General features: G+C 43.2%; 1 long non-coding RNA gene across 3 annotated transcripts in view; it reads left to right on the top strand.

Moving 5' to 3' along the window:
- Positions 1-16,497, top strand: part of LOC129736982 (uncharacterized) — a 69,020-nt gene that overhangs the window by 10,393 nt on the left and 42,130 nt on the right. The window lies entirely within an intron of this gene.

The raw sequence follows: 16,497 nt of genomic DNA, 5'->3' as shown, positions 1-16,497 counted from the left end.
GTTCCCATCTAGACAGATTAACCCATCTTCGGTATTTGAGTAACTAGTAGTCCTTGATTTGTACAGCAGCTTCAAAATACATACATTTTGGACCTTTTCAGGTGCTTTGCCATATGGATGGCACTGTGCGTGTCACTGCTTGAGGATTTATTTACCTTTTAATAGATTCAAGCCAGTGGAGTGGAAGTATGAGTAATCTCAACGCTTTTGGAGCTTGATAATTTTCTGTTCGGTGACTTTCTGTTCAGTAAGCCTAATGTTACGTGTTGTTCTGTGGAATATTTTTCTAGCGTATCACCCCACTCCCCCACAAACCCAGGATGCTAAGGGCACAATCGTTATTCCATTGCGTGTTTTAATTGTTATTGGATCTGACTACCTTGAGCAGAGCACACATCATTTGACAGTAGTCATGTAAAGTGTGAGATAATTGCCCATGAGAAGCAAACTTACTTCTGGTTTGGTGCCTCCATCTTGTATGCTATTCAGCCCTCTTTGTTTGTCGTAATAGTCCATTTTTTCATTCCTCTGATTCTTCTGTAGTCAAGTTAAATTAGAAGTTTCGGCAAATAAAATGTAAAACGGTGTCCTAAGTTTACTTTTAAGAAAAGATTAAACATGCTTATTTTAAGCATTTGAGTAAAAACCGCACGTGAGTAAAGTATATTTATAAGTATATATATATTATGTATATATAAAGGCTAAAGTACGTATCTAAATTCGTAAGTTAAAATATATTCATTGACAAGACAGTTCAACAACGTTTGGCTTTGTTCTGAATTTGTCAATGGGGTCCTCTTTTTCACTGGGGCAGTAGGGACTTCTGCTGGGAAGCTGGACTTGTGACGGTTGCCTTTTAGCCCCCTCCGTTCCAAGGGTCTTTGTTTCAGCCTGTGAAATAGTTGCTGGCGTTGTATTTGAATGTTGTCTGCTCTGGAGACATTCAACACCTGCCTGGGCACTACTCTGTGCAGCCCGCCTTTAGCGGGGGAGTGGGCTAGGTGGTCTCCAGAGGTCCCTTCCAACCCTGACCAGTCTGTGATTTGGGATTATTCCAGAATAATCCTTTGATTGCCTCAGAAGAGGAGGGACAAGGATGGTTATCTCTGTGTGTGTACGCATTGACATCCTAATCTAAATAGAATACTTGGACAGTCCAAATAATTTAAAGCATGATATCACAATAGAAAGCAAGTTAGCTGCTGTCTCTGTGGAAAAGTTTATGGTTGTATTTTGTTAGGTGGGCTTTCATGACAATAATTTCTGAGCATATGAGCTCATAGATGCTTGTATCTGTATTAATGGACTTCTGGTGCCTTGGAATTCATAATTAATTCCCATTTTAGTGATGGAGAACTAAGATGTGAAGATGTTTCTTAAGGCCACCTATGATTTATGAGGCTGATCTGAAAAATTACTGAATTTCCTTAATCTATACGTTCCTTAACCCCTCTTTTGATGGCAACACCATTCAATTTATTTTGCTCCATGCTTCATAGAACTAAAGGAAATGCACATCATTTTTACTGTATTCAAATGTGTTGTGGAAAAAAACCATTACAAAGTAACATAGGGGTTCTTGCTACATAGGGTGAGGTGGTGTCACATGCTGGTTGTGTCTGGACAGAGGAAAGTATCCTCTGTTCCAGAAACTTCTGGTCTCAAATCTTGGTTTTCAAGATAGACTATCCTGGGGAACAAGCTCTTTGCTCAGCTTCTTGGTTACACAGTTTTAATGTGGCATAGAGTAAGTGCAGCTGCCTGCTATCAGGTAGGGTTGCTTTTAAGACATTACTTTTTTCCCCACCTGCCCTAAACTGAAGTCTCGAGGGTCTCTCCCAAACTGTAGGCTTCAGAAAGTTTATTACCCACTTGGGGTAACGATATCTGTGTATGACTTTGATACAACAAGTGAACCTGGCTTAGATCCTCATTCCTACTAAGTCCTGAAGTACAAAGGTACTTTACAGATTTCCTCAGTGAACTGATGTTGGGGTGAAGGGGGTTGGGCACTGAGTGATCTTGCCTGAAGGAAAGCAAGAACAGATGGTTGTATGTGCAAGTCATTGCAAAAAGCGTTGCTGACATCTGTAGATGGGGTTGGTAACAGGATTGACCTGTTTATTTCCATAATTTAGGAATATTTAAATGCAATGTTAGGCACATGCTGTGATGAAAGAGGCCTTTATTAGTTTGTCTGATTTTGCATTATTTTGGTACAACACATTTTAAAGAGTTGAAACTGCATGGCAGAGTGGGAAGCCAAACAACTGCAGCATGGTATATAGAACTGCAATTAAAATTCCAGCAAAATAAGCTCTCTTACACGCCTCACTTCCCCCCTTTCTTTTTATTCTTCGGCAGAGTGCAGCAGAGAGGACTGTTATTGTCAGTGGGCTTTTAGCAATCATCTGAAAATATCCTTTCTGCTGAGACTGCAAACATTTAGGTATATCTGGCCATTTTCTGCCTCAGTTCTTTCTCATTTAAAGCTAGGCTTTTGAAACCAAACTTTTTAATCTGAAGCTGATCTTGTTTGTTCTGTAACCACAGGTAGCAACAGTTGTGGCTGTTGTTTCTATCCAGCTACCATCTCTTAGCTTCTTTCTAGATGTGACAGATTTTTCTTGTGCCTTGCAAAGAGTGTGTCTATGCTGTCAAACTTTTTTCTTATGTGGTCATTCAGTGCCCCTCAATAGCTGTGATGAAAATGGAGGGCTCTTTGAGGAAAAAGTAATAAACAAATAAATGTATGATATGTATGCCTGTAAATTGGCCTTCTTGATTCATGGTTTTGTTCGTTATTAACTGAAACCTAAGCTCTGTCAGGAAGTGGAGATGATTCATACGAACACCCTTGAGTTCACAATTGCTTGTATTGGACTTGAAGTCATTTAATCCATTTTTCTGTATGCTTTTCCATTCTCAACAGGTGCTTCATTTTTAATATTTTAACTGATTCCACTCTTCTTTTATTTCCTTTTTATATGGAGGTAAAGCCAGCAAGACTTCTGAGTTGTTCTGTTTCCTTTTTGTACTGTATGACTCATAAAAGTTAAAAAAGCAGCCTGAAATTTGGGCGGTTACTACTTAAGTAAGCATAGAAAAATAACTTTTTTTAACTGTCTCACGGTAAAAGTAGTCATCAGCAAAACATGAGATGGCCCTGGAGTGACAATAGCACTGTGACCAGGCTGTGAGGTGGATGTTCTGGAAAATGCTTTTTGTCTGTATGCCACTGAGCAAATGGAAACATCCAGTTTGTTGTAGTGCTGTGAAATCAGCATGTTTTAGTGATACAAGAGAAGGATTTCCCAAAAGTAAAAATTAAAGCTTTTGACCTTTCAAGTCAGTCTTGATCTTGTTGGTATCAAACAGAGCAAACAGGAGCCTATTTTGGGGGGCTATAGGTACTGAAAATTACTATGCAGTGCCGAATCTACATGTATTTCATATACATTCTGTTTACTAAAATGGGGTACCAGAATGAAATCTTGTTTGTAAAATACTTGGATTAATTTTGGATCTGGAAGTAATAAGTGCCTATTTTTGGCACTCTCCTGAAATACTCCAAAACTTAGTTCCAAAACTTAGTTTTCCATTGCTTTCCTTTTCTAGAGAGTCAAAGACTTTCTTCCTCTCGTTGATAATTTTGTATTTGCAAATCATCCATTACCACAGTGTTTAAAGCCAGTTGAGATGTTTGAGGATGTTCTTCAGCATGTCTTTTTTTGCCTTCGTTCGGTTTTCCCACTTTACACCAGGAGCCTGACAATGTTGCGACACTTCACGCCTCTGATGCAACTTTTATCTCAGGCAGTTCAGTTCCATAGGCTTCCTTGACACGAGTCTGCATGGCACGGATATTGAGAAGTTGGCTTGTTTGTCTTTCTTCTCTTGCAGTGAAATTCTTCTTTAAGAAGCCTTCCAAACGCTGGATAATATAAACCATTGTGATGTATAGAGAGTTCTTTAAAACTTTACTGATTGAAATCTGTCCTTCAAAGGAGTATGCCCACAGCCTTCGGGCATACCTGTGCTGTGTCTAAAACAAACATAGAAGACAAGCTCGTAAGAGTTTCTGAAATACAAGCAAGCTTATCTTTGACCTTGTGTCACAGAACAAGTATAGAAGGGTTTCCTAATTCCTGCTGCTTTCTTCTCTGCAGTGTTTAAATTAGTTTATCTGTCATTAATGCTTGCTTTTACCATGGCACCCTTCCAGTAGCAGAAAGTTTGCTTCAGGTAGTGCTGTGAGGAGACAGGCAGCCTCAGCTCCTCCCAGCAGGGTGCTGCCAGGGCCAGGAGGGGCCCAGCGCCCTGTAGCACCGCAGGGAGCCTCTGGGACCACTGTGGGTGATGCTCAGAGCTGCCCTGTGACCTTGGTGTTCGGGGCACATCCTGCCTGCATGGCTCCTGCCGGTCCCCAGGCACACCTCCCGTCTTTCTCTCCCCGCAGGCTCTTTCCAGCTGCTGCCACGACCCCCGGTGCTCAGGCAGACTCATCCTCTGCCTTTGCTCCCCCTCTCCCTTCTGCGGACGCCCGAGAAAGCTCCATGCCATCAGCAGGTTTGGGGGTTGTGTGTATGTGTGAGCTCTGCAGTCATGCCTGGCTGACATCACTGCATAGGTAGACTCTTCTCCTGCTTCAGCCTGGTTGACGTTTGACATCTTCAGCTTGCTGCAGCTCAAGTCAAGCTGCATATGGTTGTGTTTGAGTGTGTTTTCATACATGCGCGTAATACTGGGGCTGCGGGTAGTACTGCACTGTGGCCACTACTAACTTGCATCTAGGAGCCGTGTACCACTATTTCTCTGAAGCATGTAGCACACTTTCCAAAGCGATTGTAAATGTTGATGATTCACCTGCAGCAAGTTGTTCTTCCCTAGCCTTTTCTCCTTGTATTTACAAACTTCCCAGGTGTGCTGGCTAGGCTTCTCAGCTTATCTGTGTCCTATTTAAGAGCCCTGCCTCTGCCAGTGCTCAGGAAGCCACCGTTTGGCTTGGCCCCGGGGACTGCCCGTGCTCCCTGCCTGGTGGCTGCAGAGGGCTGGCAGCCCAGCTCAGCCAGCTTCAGCCTGGTCAGCAGTGTTGGCCCTTCAGTCCCCACGTCTTCTCTTATAAATACGTCTAAGCTTTAAGTGGACTATTAATTTCAGGTGGTACTGGCTGATACTAACCGTTTGATTTTTTTAAAGAGACAGTGCTTAGGAATAAGTTAGAATAAATTTCAGGGTTCCTCACCTGCCTCTGAGATTTTGCAATCATTATTTCAAGCCACATTTAAAAAAGCATAGGCCAGCAAAGTTAAGGCACATCTTTGCAATCTGTCCATGGCATATCATAAGTCCAGTCATTTATTATAGGTTGAAGTCACTGGGTCTCAGCCCTGGAGCAAATTTAAGGGCATTCTGTGGCATTTCTGAAAACATGTGGTGCACCCCAGGCAACACGTTGCATAAGAGGGTTGTACAATTCCAAACTGCCTGAAGTCTGCTACAATCTGTATACCTTGCCTTTCTGTTCTACCTTCCTTTCCACAGCTGTGGGTGAGAATCTGTACTCACTTTTGGACAAATGAGAAAATAAGACTTGATGTGTTGAAAAAGACAGTGCCTTTTTTTGTACAGTCTGCCATCTGAAATCAGTGACTGCAGGTAACGCCTTCCAGGCAGTATAAACTGTGCACTCAGTGCTCCACATGGCCCTTGAGGGAGCATCAGACCTACCTCTCTGAGGTGAGCAGGAGCAGATGTACTCTGTACATACTCAGAATATTTGGGCTAGCAGAAGTAAACTACAGGCAAGGGATGAAGATCCGGAAACCATTTATTGTCTTGCTGCTGTATGCCACTGATAATCAATGTTGATAGAGTCCTTGCTAGTACCAGGAGCACCTGCTTCTGAAGTACACGCATCCCTGGGAGTTAAATGATTTGACTGATGCCATTTGCTACTTGGCTTGAGAGGGAAGAAAGGAAAGCCACAGATGTGGTAAGAGGTGTGTGAAATGTTTGCAAGTCAAGAGGAAATGATTCTAAATGTTTTAGCTTCCGTAGTCACCAAAAAATAACGAATGAACCCTTTACACTGTTTTTGTTTGAAAGAGAATCATTTCAAAGTTTAAATGAAACTACTTGAGAAAAGAAATATGAAAAGATTCTTTATTTGAAACTTTAATGTGAACATTCATCAGCTGAATGTTGGTTTTATATTTTGTATTAATACGGAATCAGTGGTGGTGAAACAGAAAACAAGTGGATAATTTCAGTCAAACATCATTGACCTTAAAGGCTATGCTAAATTCCAATGAAGTAATTCCTCTTCGAGTTCCAGTCACAAATGACCTTTTATTGCTGCTTTCTGCTCAAAACACCTCTTTTAGGCCATCTACATTCTGCCCTTCATAGTGTAAGTGTTGTGATTCTCTAGGGCATCTCCTTCCCTATAATTTTCTGCCTAATTCCATTTTAATAGCCTTAAATACATTATAAAAAATCTGAGAATGGTAGGTGTTCGACTGTAGTCTGTTTGTTGACAGTATGTCCCAGCCAAAGTCTTCCATGCAGATTTGCAAGGATCTAACAAATTGTTTTCAATTTCAGCATCTTTATGCAGAGCGCTTTTTGAATTGGGCGCTCCCCTGATTTCAATGGAATTGTGAGGTGTAACAGTGTGTTTGGCTTCTATCACTTAAGGCAGTCAGCACCATTAATCGATAATCTTGGACAGTGACTTACTCTGCTCTTTAGGACACAGTGGCATTAATCACAGTGATGCAGTGAAGTGCTTTATTTTTTGACTTTTAAACCACTAGCTCCAGTTGCTATCTTTTTTAGAATTTAGAAATTACTGTGCCGAGTATTTACAAATTTCACAGAACATTTTGTTCTCTGATTTAAATCCTGCATACCAAGCGCCTGCCTGGGGCAAAGACAAAAAAAGTTAGCTTTGATACTCCAAAACTGGTTGAATAAATCCTGTGCAGCTGGCCTGCGTGAAATGTGCCCAGTGACAGCAAGCTGCAGAGAGGATTCAGAGGGTTAGGAAGAGCTCTGTGCCTGTCAGACGCTGGGAGTGTTTTATTGCTTTTGGTGTGAAGGGCAGTAACGTGTAGGTATCCACAGAGCTCATTGTGAAGTGTGAAAAGTGGTGATTGCCAGGGGCTTCCCTCGGGCACATACGTGGACAACACTGATGCACAAGTGTGCAATATTGCCTTCTTTGCATGTTTCTACATGCTTTGATGTTTTCGAACTCTGGAACTGTGGTTAAAGCCTCAAATGGAATCCATGAGTCTGCAGCAGCTGAGAATATGTTTCCAGCGCTGGACATTCCTGTGTGGTTGTGTGAATGTCTCTTCATTGGTGAGGAAATGGTGGTGTCTAGCCTGTAGCGCAATGTTTGTCAAGGGAAATTCTCGGAGACTTGTTTAAATGGGCAAACCAACACAGTACAGTTTACATTTGTGTGTACTTGTGGATGAGATGCCAGTAACTGTTAGGGACGGGAGACTCTTTTCGCCCTGTGCTACTCCCACCACTAGCTCGGCTCCTTCAGCTGTCTCAACTTTGCTTCTTTTTGTAATATAACCCAGCTGAGACACAGTCCCAAGGGGAAAGTGACTTAAACATGTCTAAATCTTGGAAAGTCATTCATTAAACGATGTACGGTTCAGGAAAATAAATTTTGGAATACAAAGTTATGAAGGCTGTGATCAGTTCACATGGAACTTGTAGCAACATTATGTTTACCTTTAATAGTGCATCAACAGGAATTTGAAAAGTCTGCTGTTATGCTAGCAGGGTGCTTTTGGCAGTGCTCTGCGGTGGCCCCTTTGTGAATACAGCTCCATTCTCAGGCTCCAGAGAGCCTCCAGATTCTCTAGAAACGGGCACAAGAGTAACTGCAGGGAGTGGGACCAGATTTGTGGAACTGATCTTTGGAGCTCAGAATGGCAGGACTCAGAAAAGAAAAAAAATGTAGAGGCTTGCATTAATACAAGCATTTATCAGTAAACACTAAGATGGGCTTAAAAAAGAGATTTGTATGCATTGGGTCATAAATCAATTTCTAGCAAAATGAGATGAAGAAGAAAATTTTCCTTGGAGCCAATTTGGCTAATGGCTGTTTCTGGCAGGGTTTTTTTGTCTCCTCCCACGTCATTTTGTCGTGGCCATACATTGAAATAATGCACTGGGCTATATGGACCACTGGCTTGAGGAAGTGCACGGCGATTTTTATGATGCTTGTGCTGAAAGACTTCTCTTACGGGACCTTGATGGGGTTTGATCTGATCTGTTCCAGAATGGGATCGCCCTTGTTCTTGTTGATGCATACTCATGATCTAGACTCCAGGACTCAAGCAGGACTGAGGGACATGTCAGGTGACGGTGTTACCTATGTAGACAAGGATGGTGAAGGCTTGTATGTGTAGCTTGTGACTTTGAACTGTTTGCCTTGAAGCAAGGGACAGGAGGGTTTCTTTCTTCAAAGGGTGATCAGTGCAGAGCAAAGGAAGGAGGTGGAAAATGAAAAAGAGAAGAGGAACAGCACTGAGAGTGCGCTGATTCTTTTACTGGTGTATATGAGCATTATTCCTATAACTTCAAGAGAGTACATGCTTTAACTGAGCGTGTACCAGCTGAGGACTTGGCCCATAATGTCCTTTATAAAGCTCTGATTCCTCCTCAAATAGTTTTTCCCTTCCTCTTCAAAGAGGCACCTGTTGTTGGTGGAGTTGGTGATGATACTGGATTAGTGCACATGCGGTCAGCCTGCTTGGCCTCAGCCCTTTGGACCCAAAATGAACTCCAGCTGCTGTTGCCCAGAGCAGGTGCTTCATCCAGCCCTAGCAGCTGTTTGGATGTACACTGTCATGGCCAAAAGGAGGGGGTAGGTCCCCTGAAGTACCCAGAGGAAGAGCTGATCAGCAAGAAGGAAGGAAAAGGGAGTATGCCACAAAGAGCTGATTTTTATGGCCAGCATTTAACAGACAAAAGTTGTTCTAGCATTTCCTTGTGGAAATGGGAAATAGTGGCTGTCACTCAGCATCCCACTGAGTCTGCACAGCACCATGGTGGATGATGGTGCCCAAAATGAAGCTGAGGAACAAGTAAAGACCAGCAGGGCCATGACAGAGACTTGATCTCTAAACTGTCAAACCTGTATTGTCAGTTAAAGATATGATATAGGTACGTGACGGTGTGTGAGAACTGCTGAGGGCTGGTAGTGTTTCACACTTGTTCAGTGTTTGGAGTCATTGGTTTAAAGCTTCAGTGAGCGCCCCAGCAAAAGCAAGATTAGGTGCAGGACAGTGTACAGGCTAATAGTCTGCTACGTGTGATAGCTTGGGCTTCACACTCAGGCTGCCAAAGCCAGCAGGAAGGGAAGAAATCAAAAGCAGAGATAAGCCGGGGTTATGAAGCAGCTGCAGGGGACAGTGTCAGGGAAATGGAGGGTGAGGAGACAATGTGGGGGCATATAGAGATGTGTGGATTGCTGGGAGGTAACAGCCGGAGTTTGAGGAGGAGGCACAGATAGCCCATGTCAGGCAGCCAAAGCAGCCCAAAGCAGCAGCAACCCAGAGTTAGAGTGGAGGGACAAGGATGCAGGTTTCTTGTGGTAAGGGAATCACAGCCTTCAAAGGGGCAGAAGGCAGCTTAGAGTAAGGGCAAGCAGGAGGTACTGGGGAGTGGCTTCCAGAGGAGGGAGTCTTACAGTATAAGCTGTTCCAAGTCATTCCTGTTTCTGGCCTTGTAACTAGTCCCTTCCAGCTTGTCTTCAACTTACATCCTTGGAGTGTTCTCTCATTGACCTGGGAGAGGTCTCTGTGCAGTCCTGCACTCTCTGATTATTCATGTGCAGCCAGTGACAGCCCTCCTACCCTCCCTTTCCACGACCGTGCACTCTTTTGGCTGTGCCTGCATGCGTCACTGTCAGCATTAACACCGAATTTAATGTGACTCCTTAGGGTCCTGTCCTCTTGCCTATATTCACTAAAGTTAACAGAGTCCTTCCAGTTTCTCTGATAAACTGCATGTCCACTTTGTATCCCTACCCTGCGCATGATTTCAGTCATAGCCCAGCAGCCAGGCTTTTCGTTCTGTGTATCTTTGCTGATTGCTCAACCAAGAGCCCACTGAACCTCCATGAGGGCAAGGACATTTCCCTGTGTAGCTATAAAAGGATTATTCAGGCCATATTTTATTACAGCACAGCCTAAGAGCAGGAGAAAAACATGAATATTGGAGGCCTCTCTGTCAGGAAATGGGATTTCCACAGGTGCTCAGTTGCAAATGCTCTGCATGCTTCTAAGGCTTGGCACATGGCATCACTAAATCCTGATTCAGGATGCAAGAATGTCTCGTGACCCCTGCCACGTAAACTCGTGTCTGGCCATGTTTAGAAATCGGCCGTCAATGATGACAGTAGATGAGTATGGGTGAAATGAGCAGCTTGGCTTCAGCACTAAGAAAGACTTGTGAAACACTGTAAATAAAGATGTCTAATTCATATTTTGAATAATGAATATTACAACCTTTTCTGTAGCAAGTGGTAAGAAGCTGGTTCGTCTTTCTTCATCTCCTCACTGCCTTGCCAGGATTTGAAAGTATGACAAAGTATTTCATCCCTTTACAGGATTAGGTAAGATTGGTAACCATAATTCATGTATAGAATTACATAGAAATACTCTAGACAGCTAAATACATTGATTTAAATTAATCTATGTAGTGTCAGGGAAATTGTTTCCATTTGGTTTATCCGCATCTTGGATTGCTCAGGTTATTCAGTTGTTTGTTCTTTTGGACAAAAAAGTGCTTCTGCTGGTACAGGCCTGTACAATTTCTGTCCCGGTGTTGCTCTTCTGTCAAGTATTCCTCCTGTTCATACTGCTTCTGCATGAAAATTAAGGAATTAGACAAATGGCACCAGAAACTACATGAATGAAATTCTCAAGGCTGTTAAGGAAGTAGATGCATTAGAAATAGGGAGTTTCTGTGCTCACATCCCTTGGACGTGTCACTTACACATGGGAAGAAACATCACGCATGACTATTACAAATGTGTGATGTAATCAGTGCAAGGGGAAAACATCCTCTGATGTGCTCCTGGTTACTGTCCCCGTGGTTTTGCCACTTCCAGTAAATTACAGTTCACTTGCGGTGGTGTGGGTTTATCAGCAATAGTTCCCCACTGTTGCCTTATCTGTCCAGTAGCATGGGTGGGTGATGCACACACCCGTAGCTGCTTCACTGGTGATGAAGTGACTTCATCCTCTGCACTTTGCTTCCTCGCCTTTCTTGCACTGTGGTGTGACTCCAGAACGATGGAAGTGCAACTTTCTACTCATTTTGGAGTAGCACACTTTTTTAAAAAAACAAACCAAACGCCATTCTCGGAGTGGCCCAAGATCTGTATTTAAGTGTTGCAGCACGTTTATTGTTGTTTCCCAGAGATTTTTAACCACCTACATGCGGATAAGAGTTTTTTGAAGCATCTGTCTCTTGCTGATTTAAATGTAATTAGGTTCCAAGGAGCTTTGAGGATTTGCCATTCCCAAAAGGTGTGTTGCTATGTCCAGTGTCTGGTGAGGAACAACAGGCTGAAGCACTTTGGGTGTAGTAAATCGTAATTCACTAATTGCTGGATTAAGACTAAGGAAATAAAGAGCTTTTTAGCAGGCCTCCGTGTTTTGGGGATATAGAGAACAGGGGGGTTACTTTGTATGAGGTCCATGTTACGTTGTGCAGGAATTCCCAATTCAGGGTCAAAAATACTGAAAGTGCCCTTTCACCGTACAGCTGACGATTAGCTTGCTGCCAGTAGGAAAAACAGTCATTAAGTGGTGAGTGAAAGTAGCGTCAGAAACAGACCTTGACAGAGTGGTAACATACAGTTAGACCGAGTGACATTCTTCACACCTGCTGTGGTGCATAACGGTAGCTGGCTGACTTAACCCATGGCACTACAAGCAGAGCATTGTGCTGTGACACAGCCTGGACAGCGATTGAATTACACACCGATTAGGTCTTCGGCTTCTCTCTGTCAGTGTGGACAATGAAGAATCAGAGAAGTGGACATGAGAGCTTTAGCAGGCCTTGTGCTCTCGAACAGAGGAGGATTAGTTTGTAAATGGTAAATTGTGTTTGGGCCAGGAGTCGTAAAACTGAGCTCTTGCCCTTCTGCTGCCTCAAAGGCACAGGCTTTGCAGAAAACCCCTTCTCCCCCCTACTTGTACCGACTCCTGTGGTCAGGGGAAGGGTGGACGTGTGTAATCTGCTCCTCCTTTTCTCTGCCAAAGAAGGAAGACAACACCGGTACATTGGTACAAATTTTGTCCCTCACTGTCTCTTACTGTCTTTCCTTAGAAGGGACATGGGATTAAATTAATCAGTCTTCTGCCATTTCCACAGGGATGCAGATTTACCTCTCGCTGAGGTGCTGCTGGCTGGTTTACTGCCTGGTAGAGGTGTCTCTGAGACCTGATTTAACCTGAAGCATATACACTTTCTCGTGAGGTCCGCAACAGGGCTGAAGAATTGCAAATGTTGCATCCTTTCCCTCCTGTCATCTGCTTCCACACCACTGCAGTGCCTGTGCTGCTCCCTCAGCTCACTTGCCCTGAAACACTCCTTGTGGCGGAGGTTTGTGCTGAGCTGGTACAGAGCAGACTTTGCTTTTGGTGCCAGTATCCCTTGTTGCAGTGTTGTTCACAAAGAAAAGGTTTATCCTCACCTTTATTCCACTGGGACCAGCTGCTCTACACACAGGAACAAAAAATGGCAAATCTTCTGTATCATCTTCCAGTTTTCAATTGAAGGTCTACATCACATAAACTTCTTGGGGTTTTTTGGAGAGGTAAAGCTTTGTCTTTTAAAAAAAACACCAACATGTTGAACCCAAGTTGAAGAAATAACTGCATCGTGTAGCTGATACAGTGCATGGGAGTACAAAGCATTCCCATTCCAGCTAGTCTTGTGCATCCACTCCCTGTAGCTATTAAATGTGATAGCTGTTAGGCATGAGTGTAGACCCGGAGATGGGCAGGAGCAGTTTGCCATGCAAACATTTATTTGATGGTCTCATCCTATTTTCTAGAACCAAAGATTTCATGGTGGTAAAGTGGACATCTGAAAGCATTGTAGGGATGCTGTAACTGCAGGTAACCTGAGTTTGGATTAGGCACATCTTATATATTGGGAGTCTGCTCATAAATAACAAGGTATATGATCAATGGAAATAAGACCTTCTTAATCGGTAACTACAAAAAAGAAAAGGATAGTCTGGAAAATCCAGTGATCTTTCAAATCATCTTAAGGCAGGTTGACCCCAAATCATGACAGTAAAATTCAATGGGGATGTTCCTGTTAGTGACCTAAGAGTATAGATGTGGTTGAATACATGGAAAACTGTTATCTTGCTCCAGTTATCTATATTACTGTAATAAATTATACAAACTCTCTCTCTCTACATACTGTATCTGTTTATAGTGTTGGCATTTATTTTGTTTTGAGCTGGGAAGCAGTCCAAGATGGTAAGAGGCTTTATACCATTTAAAAAGAACTGCTTGTGCTCCGGTTACTAGCTGGAACTGAGAAAAGATACTTGTGTTTCATAGTCCTGAAAGCAGTAGCAGCTTTGCTATAGTAACACCAGGTCGGAGTAATTTGCTCATAAACTATCAGTTCCAGAAAACTCACAAATGTCTTGCACCCATTTTCTCTTTTATAGGTGGCAGATCCTTAGTACCTCCCAAAAATGCTCACAAGTCTGTAGGGTATTGAAGGCTTTGCTTTGGTTTGTTTTTTTTTTTAAAGCTCAGTAAAAAATTATGAATGAGATAAATTCAGCAGCTGCTCACATAGTTGCTACTGATAACTGATGGTTCGTTTTCAAAACTGGAAAATAAGAGCTATTATAAGTAGCCACTGTTGGTTTTAACACTATAGAATATTTCAAAGGTAAGTTTTAAAGAAAAAAAACCCGAAACAGTCATTCACTGGTGCTGATACAGGAATGACAGAGGTTAATACCACTGACATCATGTTGGAACTGTATAGCATTTTGTTAATGGTTATTAATGCCCTGCTGCTGGGAGACAGACAGTGCCAGCTGCCAGTTAGTGTGGTGCCGCTGCGGGTGTGCCTGGGCCTCCGCTGGGAAAGGAGGGGGGCATGAGGGAGGGGAGGGTCTGCTCCCTACCTACCCATCCCTCCCCTGAAACAGGAGGAGAGGAGATACTGAGAAAAGCTAGTTACGGCACCTTGCTGCTCTCTGCTGACTTCAGAACAGGTCTCGGAGAGTGAAGCAGGAGCAGCAAACATCTACAGAGCCACTTCCAGAAGGCACTGAGGGCTTGTGTTCGGTTCAGATCTTCAGAACTGAACACATCCTTTGGAAGAAAACAGACAAACATGCGTAGAAATGATGCCAGTAGGCCGGGGGAAGAAGCCTAGATTAATGTAAGGAGAGCCTTAGAGCTTTGGAGTGCAGTGGGAAGAAGTCAGAGATGGTACAGGGTGAAGGAAAAAAGCCCTTAAGAGGAAGGGGAAGGAACTTTGTAATGGTAGAATGATGATGGATGTAGAGCAATTAGCTTTGACTACATCGTATTCATTGTACATCCAGATTTGTAGGTTTAGCTGCCTTGCTTGGGGCCAGCTATTACTTTGCGTAATGCTTTTGAATTTCATCCACCATAAGGGAATGAAACAGATACAGAAAGGTGCAGTATGTCAGTGTTGCATATCAAATTGAGAAAGGCATTTTTAGCAGTCTGTACTGAACACAGGTTTAAGTCAGCATTAGATTATTCCTTAAGTGTATTGTTGTTATGACAAATCTGAAAGGAGCTAAAAGCATTTCAGTAGATGAAAAAAGGAAACTTTCATTTCCTTTCCCACAGCCCAGACCCAAACTGGGATTGCCAGCCAGGTTTACACAGCCTGGCCCTGTACTGCACAAGCACCCTCTGGTGAATGCGAGTGGAACACGTGGAGATCAGTTGTGGGTCCTGCGGGAGGAACTGGCTCACCAGGCCTCTCCGAGGCACGCAGCTTCTAGAGCTTCTTAAATGCCGGTGTAACGTAACCTGAATGATACACGGAGATTGTTTAGCAAGGAAACGCCAAGTGGCCCAAGAACACTTTGATGGTAACTGCTGTCTGATGTGCCACACAGACTAGTGTGTTCTCTTTCATGCTAAGAAAAAGACAGTATATCACAACTTAAGATGAGTGTTTGCTTGCATGAACCTCAGGTTTGGGGACACAATTTCGTTTTAAAACCCATTAATTTTGCATAGCCATTAATTACTAAAAATAAATTGAAACATCCGTGTAATATTGTATATGTGCTCTACCATTATGTAGCTTAATACTTGAACACAGTGGTTTGTATGGACATTTTCTTTTCTCTGGCCACTTTTACAGACAGAGTTGCCCATCCGAACAGTTTTCAGTCAGTTGCCTTTTCTTCAGTGCAACATCCTGAGCTCAACTAGCAGGAGCAGCGGATCAAGGGGAGCAGTTATTCCCCTCCACGCAGCATTGTGAGAGACGGCATCTGAAGGTGTCTGGTTTTGGTCTGCCCTGTACGAGAGAGAGAATCTCATACTGGAACAGGCCACCAAGGTGAGGGGCTGTGATACACCAGGAGGGACCTGGGCTTGCGCAGCGTGGAGCAGTGCTGTCTCTCACTGTCAACAGCTACCTGCTGGCAGGGTGCGTGGGAGGTAGTCAGACTTGTCTTGGACAAGATGAGAGGCAAGAAGCCTGAGTTGGAGCAAGGGAAGTTTCAATAATATGCTAGAAGTATTCCCAAAGAACGTGCTAGGCTTTGGAGCAGGGGCCCAGAGCAGAGGTGGCATCTCTTGTCTTCGGAGCTGCTCAGGATCTGACTGTGCAAACCCTGAGCGACTTGGTCTAGCATGGCTCTACTGTAATCACTAGGCTGGAGACCGCTGGAGGTCCGTGCCAACTGGGATGTGCCTGTGGTTCTGTGGTAATACTTTGAAATCAAAAAGATAAATGGAACTATTAGCAGAGAGTATTTTTTCCTGTGTAATTCTTAGTGCCTTGAATTCCATGTAAATGGAGAGCTTCCTAATGGAGTTTACTTTGTAAGCAGTTGATCTGGCATAGAATAGATTTGGGCACGCACTGGCACGAAACAACAATTGCAAAGCCAATAATGCAACCACACGCACTTAATAGTTCTTTCATGTTTTTTTAAGCCCATTTCAGCTGCAGGCAATCTTCCATAGGAACTTTTCTGTGCCATCATAACTGTCATTAAATTGTTTGTCCAGTTTTAAGGATTTTCCTTAATGGTAGATAATTAAAATAGTTCATATTCTTTCTGGTAGCTCAGACTTCTAGAATTGTTAAAAAAATTGCAAGGAAAAAGTTGTGTAATTCCAAACACTACTCTCTTGAAGAACTTCAAAATGAAAGTAATGTTGGAATTCTGTATTTCTTCAAGAAAATAGACCC

Source organism: Falco cherrug, chromosome 10 (assembly GCF_023634085.1).
Source record: "Falco cherrug isolate bFalChe1 chromosome 10, bFalChe1.pri, whole genome shotgun sequence".
Taxonomy (NCBI): Eukaryota; Metazoa; Chordata; class Aves; order Falconiformes; family Falconidae; genus Falco; species Falco cherrug.
The sequence above is the reverse complement of the archived record's forward strand: the minus strand, read 5'-3'. Positions and strand labels throughout refer to the sequence as shown.